This window comes from Palaemon carinicauda, chromosome 6 (genome assembly GCF_036898095.1).
Source record: "Palaemon carinicauda isolate YSFRI2023 chromosome 6, ASM3689809v2, whole genome shotgun sequence".
NCBI classification, from domain to species: Eukaryota; Metazoa; Arthropoda; class Malacostraca; order Decapoda; family Palaemonidae; genus Palaemon; species Palaemon carinicauda.
The window spans coordinates 7,081,908-7,093,059 of NC_090730.1; the positions used below are offsets into that span (position 1 = coordinate 7,081,908).

The following is an 11,152-nucleotide window of genomic DNA, read 5'->3' on the forward strand; positions in this document are numbered from 1 at the left end:
TATATATATATATATATATATATATATATATATATATATATATATATATATATATATATATCACAAGCACACGTGATTTTAATTAATGTAAATATCACCCACGAATGGCATTTAATACCGAATTCTATCTTTGGTTTCCAGCCGTACATGTGGTGGTTCGAATCCCCACCCGGCCAGAAGCTGTTACCATAAAATGAATTCCAAGTGGATATATATTCCCAAGATAGAATTCGGTATTAAATGCCATTCGTGGGTGATATTTACATTAATTAAAATCACGTGTGCTTGTGATATATGTTCATTAAAATAACCACGTGTTGCAAACTCACGATTCAGCTATCATGGTGGAGATGGGTTTATTTCAAGTCTATGAACAGATTCCTGAATTCGACAGGAATATGTAGGGGGACTTGTCATAAACTTTTAGTCTCTCTTGATAGCTCAGTCGGTATGGTCCCTGCCAGCATGGTTTCCAGCCGTACAGGTGGTGGTTCGAATCCCCACCCGGCCAGAAGCTGTTACCATAAAATGAATTCCAAGTGGATATATATTCCCAAGATAGAATTCGGTATTAAATGCCATTCGTGGGTGATATTTACATATATATATATATATATATATATACAGTATATATATATATATATATATATATATATATATATATATATATATATATATATATATATATATATACATATATATATATATATATATATATATATATATATATATATATATATATATATATATATATATATATATATATATATATATATTATTATATATATTTATGTGTGTGTGTATTCATTTCTATAGGCTAGTCATGCTTAGTTTTAAAGAGCAGATTTCTGCTTCTCCAAAATTCTGCACATTTGATAGACCCTCCAGCATACTCAGACTTAACAAGGTATTTTTTGCATTAGAATTTACTTTTAGAACAGGTGAAAATTCTGCTTGTAAATAAACCTTCTACAACAAGCATGAACAGTAATGAATCCCTGGCATTGGTATAGATAAGATATGAAAATTATCTACCACTTGAAATCATAATCTTCCTATCAACAAAAACCACTCGAGTATCATACTTTAGTGAACATATTAAAAAGTTGAAAGCATTTTACATAATTATCTTCGCAGTCTTGGAAATATTAAAGAATTAAGGTAAGGTCATTCTAGGATTATCATTAGTTTTAATTCAGACAATAATGTCAGAGGGCCAGTGTAATGTAAAGAAGCACATATACAAATATAAGGCTAATTATTTCTCAAAAATATTAACTATGAAGCAGGCATACTCGAGCAGCCCACATCTTAAAAGAAAGATACAGTCATAAAAAGTGAAATTTTAAAGTTTTTTAGCCCCAAATTTATGACAACCCTTACATAGCTATTTTAAGATTCCTGAATAGCAGTGAAACAAATGAAAAAAAAAATGGTAAAAGACTAATAGAGCAATCAGTAAATTGGTGGAACAAATACAACTAGTGGAAGGAAATGCAGAATGCAAGAAAGCAGCCAGTAAAATACCAATAGACTAAAACTCTCGTTGTATTGTAAAGACTAGTCCATTTCATATATTTATATTCCGTCGTGGATCTGTTGCTTTTTTTCTTGTATGACATCTTATAATCAATGAAAAATACTACCGTGTTGTTCCTTGTTTGTTATCATTGGCATAATGAGCTTTGTGCAAGTTTATGATGATTAAATAGGTCCACAATTACATGTCATGATTTAAAATACAGTAACTATATTGTAACCTGTATAAGAACTCATATAAAGTTTTAAAAGTGATTATTTATCAGTATTAAAATTTTGGGTGTATGCATGTAGAGCATTGCTTCAAATACTGTATGGTATAATGTTCCTTAACTTAGCACACCAGAGAAGGAGTAAAATAGCATTTCAATTGAGAAAATAAGTCAGATGACAGAAGGACTGACAGGAGGAAAACTGTGTGGGTTAAGACAAGAAAGAGGATGTACAAATCAAACATTTGATATGAAACAGTTACGCAATGCTATAAATTTGAATATACTGTACTGTATAATGTAAAAGGAAAAAGCTATATTGTATATAGCATACACACACAATAAAGGCTTTAAATAGAATCAAGAGGCAATGTGAAGGGTGTTGAGAAAGCATGGTATATAGGATAAGCTATTGGGAACAATAGAATATCCTTGCAGTGGAAATGAAAGAATGTTAAGAAAGTGTGGACAAATAGGTGGTTTGGTGTAAAATTAGGTCTGAGAAAAGTGCATATTATGTTGCCTTGGATGTCTAACATTTTTATGGATGGATTAATACAAGTTCCGGGAAAACCATTGATGTAGGTGAAAAATCGTGGGAGAGAAAATGAGTTGTCAATCTATTGTGGCATGGTTGATGGTTGTAAATGATACAGTAATGGATAAACGATGTCGTGAAAAGTACTGTATATGTAGAGTACTGAGGACAGTGGAGAAAGATTTCATATACTGGTAAATGTTTGTGTTTAAAAGAGGACACAAAAGATTGATGAGATTTGAATTATCTGTGGAAACCGAGGCAGAAATATATAAAGTAACAAGATTACTGCGCCACCTTTTCTTCATTGTATGTGGTCTGGAAGCTTAATGCAAATAATAAAAATTAGTAAATCTTAGATATAAACTGTTCGTAGGATCTTGAGTTTAAGATGAATTAATTGGGCGAGGAATGTGGATATGTACTTGTAGCAAAAAGATTGGTACTGTAAAGTATACGTAAAAGGCTGGATCAGAGGTGGTTTGGTCATGCAGAAAAAATGGATCATAATTGTTAATGGAGAAATATACTGTTCATATAATCTACATGTGTCAAGAGATAGGAATTGAGGGCCAAGAAAGGGTTGCATATTTGGCATGAAAGATGTACAATATGAGAAAAAACCCGGAGTGGGTGCCTGATATGTATGGATGATGCAATGTGTATAGAGGGTTCAATTTACCCGGGGCTGGGTTTCATTGGAAATTTAGCTGGTAAAGGATGAATGTGGCAGTGATTATAATGTTTCAGTGATTATAATATTAGATATACTGTATAAAAAATTATTGCATAGAAATGTAGGTGTGCACTGTATATAAATTCTAGTAACACTAAAATTTTGAATTTATGACATCAATTTATGAAGATATGGCTGTTTCAGTTATCTGCAAAGGCTAGACATTGCCAATCCTGTATCCTAATCAACTCTTTGCATACATCAGTGATCACTAGGTGAATGCCTTTTAAATTGATAGGAAAATCATTATCATTAAAGTAATGTAACACCATAAAAGCAATTATTATTAGCGAAATACCAGAACTATTTGAAAAGAGATGTGATCTCATTGGGAATGCTACAGGTTTATAAAACAGCAGTTCAATCTACTGTAATGAAATTCACTCTGCGGCAGTTTTTCTAAAAGTTTGAATCCTTCTAGTCCAAATCATGAGAGGTTGATGAAAATTACAAGGCTTTAAATATAGTTGATCCTCCTCATCAGTATGTATTACGTTCAGAGCACACCACAAATACCTAATTTTGCAGATTATATGGGAACAGTATATAGTAGTACCTATTACACTACAGGTAGCACTAATACATACAGTAAAGTACACATGGTACATACTGTACATTATGAGTTACATCAAAGCTACACTACATATCTTGAATATAATGAAGTACAGTAATTGAGGCTACTCGGGTATTCACCTACTCCTATATTGTTTTTTCCAATGATCACTTGGTATATGGTGGTGATGGTGACATTCTTCTGATGAATTCACTGATAATATGGGGGATGAAAGTATATGGTTCTTAGCATCTTTTAATAACTTGAAGAAATGGCAGAAAAATCATCATGATCCTTGTCAGTTGTTAGTAGAGGAAACTTAAATGGTACAGTAATGGATAAACGATGTCGTGAAAAGTACTGTATATGTAGAGTAACGAGTGCCAAATCAGGAGCAAACAAAGCTGCATTAGGGTCGGGAGCAGATAAAGCAAAATGTTTCAGATGGTAACTGACAAAGCAGAATTGTGTCGGGAGCAAACAACGTTGATGGTACTGAATTGTGTACTGTTCATCCACTAGTAGTAAACCCTATTTCTAATGTTAAAAAAGAACATTGTAATGGGTAGCCGTTATCTTCTTTTCCTCTTGTCATATGCTTGCTACAAAGTTAACATAGCTTCTGCAAGATTTCGATTCACTTTATTTCATTGATGCATATTTTTTCGTTTTGCCTTTCAAATTTTTACATTCTAAACACCTCACTAATTTTTTCAAGACCAGTTCCTCCTCTTATTTTGACAATTTAATGAATTCTTTAAAGCAGATCTTCCTGATGTTTCTCTCCATGTTCAGCAATGTCATCATACAGAAAGTTTCCCCGTTCTATTGCCACCAAGTAATTTTGTCATGTGTAGTATCTTCATTACATAGGCATCTATTTCAGGGAAGTCTTTTAAAAGTCACTGATAATCCCTGAACAAAATTTTCTTCCAGCAGGCATTGATAGTTTGGGGCTGTAACTTCTTTATTGAACTGATGGCATTAGCACCTGTAAACACCTTCCAGTAGTCCATTACATTCATATCAGGATCTACATCTGTAGCTGTTCCTATCATCTTGAAAACCTGGTGAGTGTTGATCCAACTATATAAATAACGCATTTAGCGTACATACAGTAAAAATTATAGGAATATAATGGGAGCAGAGAAAGCAGTCAAAGAGGTCTACTCTACAGAATCATGAAATAGGGATTTTAATCCCATTTTATATGTAACTATGAGATAGACTCATAACTTTTTACAAGCTATAAAAAGTGCTATAAACTACTTATCAACTTATTGAAGACACTTCTAGAAAAATTTATGAATAAGGTATATGTATTATTAGGTCATTATTTTCTTTCAAAAAGTAGATATTCTTACCTGTTGAGTGCTGGAGGGTCTTACAACTAAATGATGACTTGATCTAGGGGTTGTAAGACTGGTTGTATCGAGTGCCTTGAAAAGCAAACTTTCCTTCTCCATGTATGATTTCAATTCAGGAAGGTAGCATTCATTGAATCATTGATTCAAGAGTGTAGTAGTGACCCAGGACATGCCATTGTCACCAAAAATTCTGAAGTGAAGTTGTTTTTGCCCTTCATGATGTATAGATTCTTGAGGGGATGAACGTCTGGCTCTATTCTGTAGCACATCTTATTGCTAGAAAGAACTGCAGTCAACCAATAATTCCATACGTTGAACCCAAATGTCTGTTTGGGATTCTAAAGATTGTAGGCCTTGCTAAGCATTCCTCATCCAAAAAGATATAGCCTCGTCACTTGCCTTGGATTGTATTTTCTTTCTTTATTGATCACTCTAAATTTTGTTTGATACACGCTTCGTGCTTCCTCATCCTCAAATTCCGATTCTCTTGTAACTTTTATATTTTTCAAACTACTATACTGTATATGCTCTCTTGAATTTATCTGACCATTCCTTACTTGCTGCAAAAAGCTTCATTTATTAGCCAGGACCTAAACTTCTGCTAAGACTTTCTGCCATAACTCGCGGGAGTCAATTGGCATCTCTTTGTCAGGTCCTCCACACATAATTCAATGCATTTTCCACCTTTCCTAAAACTTTGTCATGTATGATCACACTGACTTTAGAAATGAAAGGGACTGTGGCACTACTTGATTGCATTCCTCTTCTCTTGAAAATATTATGACTCAAAAGACTCCTTTCTTTCATACTTGGGCCCAACTTCATCTAGACATCTCTTTCTCAATTAAATTAGCAATTTAACTATGTTTACTATTTAAGATTTTAATCTTGTGTGCTATTCTTGGACTGGTAGCACAGATTTGCTATTCTAACTTGTCTAATCAACAATTTAAATTTTTCTACAGCATATTTCATATGTATTCACGCATTTTATTTGCTATACTACTTATCAGGGCTACAACTCAATTAGACAGAAATTCTATTCACTTGAATAGAATAAATTCATATTCCCAAATGTACCATAATAAAGCAATATTCATGAATATATGTATAATTACAAGCTCCTCTTAATCATTCTCCTGTAACAAGGGTTGAATTGTGATAATTTCTAAATAGTACTATAATGGCATTTATATTTTATGTACCAAACAAAGAAATTTAATGCAATTGAACATATACACCTTATGGACATACAAGGTAACTAAATGCTATCTTAGCAAAGTTTTAATGTTACTGTTATAAACAAGGAAAGAAAACATGAAAATTTAGTAAGTAAAAAACCTATTCAGCATGTCAAATATGGAGTAAGTATGCAGAGGATTTAATAAACTTATTCATTTACTCTTATTATACAGGAGCTGTATTTTCACACAGTACTTATTGACACTAACTTTTTAATCTAAAATGTCACAGATAAAAATATGTTATTTTTATTAATAAAATAAATTTTTGAATATACTTACCCGATAATCATGTAGCTGTCAACTCCGTTGCCCGACAGAATTCTATGGAGGGATACGCCAGCTATCACAATACTAGAAGGGGGTGTATTTACCAGCGCCACCTGTGGCCAGGTACTCAAGTACTTCTTGTTGACACCTCCTCAATTATTCCTCGGTCCACTGGTTCTCTATGGGGAGGAAGGGAGGGTCGATTAAATCATGATTATCGGGTAAGTATATTCAAAAATTTATTTTATTAATAAAAATAACATTTTTCAATATTAAACTTACCCGATAATCATGTAGCTGATTCACACCCAGGGGGGTGGGTGAAAACCAGTGTACAAGATTAAAGGATAGCTAAGTATCCCATATTTCATATAATCAGTTATCCACAATAACAATGAAATAATAAGTACCTGGTAAGGAAGTCGACTTGAACCGTTACTCTGCCTTTAATAAGATCGTCTTCCTTACTGAGCGCAGCGTTCCTCTTGGGAGGCTGAATCAACTCAAAGGTGCTAAAGTATACAGGGCTGCAACCCATACTAAAGGACCTCATCACAACCTTTAACCTTGGCGCTTCTCAAGAAAGAATTGACCACCCGCCAAATCAACAAGGATGTGGAAGGCTTCTTAGCCGACCGTACAACCCATAAAAAGTATTCAAGAGAAAGGTTAAAAAGTTATGGGATTATGGGAATGTAGTGGCTGAGCCCTCGCCTACTACTGCATTCGTTGCTACGAATAGACCCAGGGTGTAGCAGTACTCGTAAAGAGACTGGACATCTTTGAGATAGAATGATGCGAACACTGACTTGTTTCTCCAATAGGTTGCATCCATAACACTCTGCAGAGAACGGTTCTGTTTGAAGGCCACTGAAGTAGCCACAGCTCTCACTTCATGTGTCCTTACCTTCAGCAAAGCAAGGTCTTCTTCCTTCAGATGAGAATTTGCTTCTCTAATCAGAAGCCTGATGTAGTAAGAAACTGAGTTCTTAGACATTGGTAGAGAAGGCTTCTTGATAGCACACCATAAGGCTTCTGATTGTCCTCGTAATGGTTTTGACCTTTAGATAGTACTTAAGAGCTCTAACTGGGCAAAGTACTCTCTCCAGTTCGTTCCCCACCATGTTGGACAGGCTTGGGATCTCGAACGACTTAGGCCAAGGACGGGAAGGAAGCTCGTTTTTAGCCAAAAAACCGAGCTGTAAGGAACATGTAGCCGTTTCAGATGTGAAACCTATGTTCCTGCTGAAGGCGTGGATCTCACTTACTCTTTTACCTGTTGCTAAGCACACGAGGAAAAGAGTTTTTTAATGTGAGGTCCTTAAAAGAGGCTGATTGGAGCGGTTCAAATCCTGATGACATTAGGAACCTTAGGACCACGTCTAGATTCCAGCCTGGAGTGGACAACCGACGTTCCTTTGAGGTCTCAAAAGACCTAAGGAGGTCCTGTAGATCTTTGTTGGAGGAAAGATCCAAGCCTCTGTGGCGGAAAACCGCTGCCAACAAACTTCTGTAACCCTTGATCGTAGGAGCTGATAGGGAGCTTACGTTCCTTAGATGTAACAGGAAGTCAGCAATCTGGGTTACATTGGTACTGGTTGAGGAAAACTGCATTGGCCTTGCACCAGCTTCGGAAGACTTCCCATAAAGACTGATAGACTCTGAGAGTGGATGTCGTCCTTGCTCTGGCAATCGCTCTGGCTGCCTCCTTCGAAAAGCCTCTAGCTCTTGAGAGTCTTTCGATAGTCTGAAGGCAGTCAGACGAAGAGCGTGGAGGTTGGGAGTACCTTCTTTACGTGAGGTTGACGCAGAAGGTCCACTCTAGGAGGAAGAGTCCTGGGAACGTCGACCAGCCATTGCAGTACCTCAGTGAAACATTCTCTCGCGGGCCAGAGGGGAGCAACCAACGTCAGCCGTGTCCCTTTGTGAGAGGCGAACTTCTGAAGTACCCTGTTGACAATCTTGAACGGCGGGAATGCATACAGGTTGAGATGGGACCAATCCAGCAGAAAGGCATCCACGCGAACTGCTGCTGGGTCTGGAATCGGAGAACAATACAAGAGGAGCCTCTTGGTCATCGAGGTAGCGAATAGATCTATGGTTGGCTGATCCCACAGGGCCCAAAGTCTGCTGCAAACATTCTTGTGAAGGGTCCACTCTGTGGGGAAGACCTGACCCTTCCGGCTGAGGCGATCTGCCATGACATTCATATCGCCCTGAATGAGCCTCGTTACCAGCGTGAGCTTTCGATCTTTTGACCAAATGAGGAGGTCCCTTGCGATCTCGAACAACTTCCTCGAATGAGTCCCTCCCTGCTTGGAGATGTAAGCCAAGGCTGTGGTGTAGTCGGAGTTCACCTCCACCACCTTGTTAAGCTGGAGGGACTTGAAGTTTATCAAGGCCAAATGAACTGCCAACAACTCCTTGCAATAGATGTGAAGTGTCCTTTGCTCCTGATTCCATGTTCCCGAGCATTCCTGTCCGTCCAGTGTCGCACCCCAGCCCGTGTCCGATGCGTCCGAGAAGAGACGGTGGTCGGAGGACTGAACAGCCAATGGTAGACCTTCCTTGAGAAGAATGCTGTTCTTCCACCACGTTAGAGTAGACCTCATCTCTTCGGAAACAGGAACTGAGCCCGTCTCTAGCGTCATGTCCTTTATCCAGTGAGCAGCTAGATGATACTGAAGGGGGCGGAGGTGGAGTCTCCCTAACTCGATGAACAGGGCCAGCGATGAAAGTGTCCCTGTTAGACTCATCCACTGCCTGACTAAGCATCGGTTCCTTCTCAGCATGCTCTGGATGCATTCTAGGGCTTGGAAGATCCTTGGGGCCGACGGACAAGTCCGAAAAGCTCGACTCTGAAGATCCATACCCAAGGAGACAATGGTCTGGGATGGAACGAGCTGAGACTCCTCAAAATTGACCAGGAGGCCCAGTTCCTTGGTCAGATCCATAGTCCATTTGAAAATCTCCAGACAGCGACGACTTGAGGGAGCTCTTAAAAGCCAGTCGTCTGACGGAGCCGGACACAAGATCATGATACTGCTGCACAGTCTGTAAACTGTCAATCATGGGCAAGCGAGGAAGTACAGTGACAACCCGAATCTGTCTAGACTGTCTGGGTCGTACAGACAACTCCTTAACGGGTTGCTGAGGTTGCCCACTGCGTCACAACAAGTCCCTTCTGTTGGTTGTTGAACGTCTTCCCCGTGACACATTGACTCCGTAAACAAAAAATCCTCTAACAAGGACTAAGCTTGGACTGCATGTCATGCAACACAGCTCAAGGTCTATGGGAGCAGGTGTGGTAACAGACGGGATTAGCGGCTGAAGTGTAACCATTACCTTCCCTGTAAGCATGTTATGCTTAAATAAAAGTCCATAAGAGGTTATGCAGCTAAAGGCTCCCTCCAAATGACAGAGTCCTCAAGGGAATATCAGAAGGAGGGAGAAAAGAACTTTCTCATCTACAGGGACCTTATCCTAGAAAAGCTAAGTTCTCTGAGTGAGGGTTCACTGGTGCAAAGCAGCAGACTAGAAGGCAACGTTATGAAACTGCTTGACAGTCTAGTGAGTTGGCAACAACCCAAGATGTGTTGAGAAGCATGCGGTAAGGTATGCAGAGCATGATGTATGCAGAGTATGCTGTATGCAGAGCATGCTGAATGCAGAGCATGCTGTATGCAGAGCATGTTGTATGCAGAGCATGCTGAATGCAGAGCATGCTGAATGCTGAGCATGTAGGAAGTAGAGCCTGCTGTAAGCAGAGCCTGCTGAAAGGAAAGCAGAGCGTGTGCATGGCGTTTAACATTTCTCAGAAATTCCATGACCAGTGCTAGAGTGCTTAATGCATGCTTGCATGGGGTTTAAACCATGGTATGCTGAACAGCAGAGTCAGAACGAGCTGGAACAACAACAGAGGTTTCCTCAACTTGAGGGAAAACCTGAGGTTCAGACTGCATAGGCTGAACAACAGACGGAGCAGAAGGCAGGTGCAAGGGTGAAGGAGGTTGACTCCTAGCAAGAGTTGCACCCAAGGATTGTACCAGCTAAGCGGAGGACGGAGGCGGAGTAGTCCGTTCCTGTTCCTGAGAGATGAGTGGAGCATGAGAAGGTTGAGGCTGCGCAGAACAAGGTAAAGTTCTAGCAAGCTGAGGCTCCTGAGGCGCAAGTGCATGGTGTAGATGAGCTTGCCTAGATGAGGGTTGAACTCGGTGCAGCGCTGGTTGAGCAGACAGACTCACGGAGGGGAGAGGTTGTTGAACCCCAACCGAGAGTTGCACCACTGGAGGAGCAGCAAGGGGAGGAGGAGGAAGAGTGTAACTCTCCTGATCCCAAAGCAAGGGTTGCCTTAAAGAAGGCTGAGGCTGAACAACACTGTGAACAGCAAACTCCGAAAGTGGTTCAACATCGTACGCCTGGCAGATGGAGCTGCGACTGGGTGCAGCGAGTGCAGGCGGGTGCAGCACAGGCTGAACGGGTGCAGGAGGTTGGTGCACCACCGGTGCAGGCGGGTGCAGCATAGGCTGAACGGGTGCAGGAGGTTGGTGCACCACCGGTGCAGGCGGGTGCAGCACAGGCTGAACGGGTGCAGGAGGTTGGTGCACCACCGGTGCAGGCGGGTGCAGCACAGGCTGAACGGGTGCAGGAGGTTGGTGCACCACAGGTGCAGGAGGTGCAACACTCTCAGCACGAC

The 11,152-nt window shown here is 39.6% G+C and overlaps 1 protein-coding gene across 2 annotated transcripts in view; it reads left to right on the forward strand.

Annotated features, from left to right (window-relative positions):
* Window positions 1–1,066: 1,066 nt before the first annotated feature.
* The window catches only part of LOC137642407 (uncharacterized), a 15,115-nt gene continuing 5,029 nt past the window's right edge, over window positions 1,067–11,152 (forward strand). The window contains exons 1-2 of one of the 2 annotated variants that reach the window (XM_068374951.1): window positions 1,067–1,161; window positions 4,518–4,648. The gene's annotated coding sequence lies outside the window, so the exon portion shown is untranslated. Of the gene's footprint in view, window positions 1,162–4,514; window positions 4,649–11,152 lie in introns of both variants that reach the window. The other variant, XM_068374950.1, reaches the window with a different exon arrangement.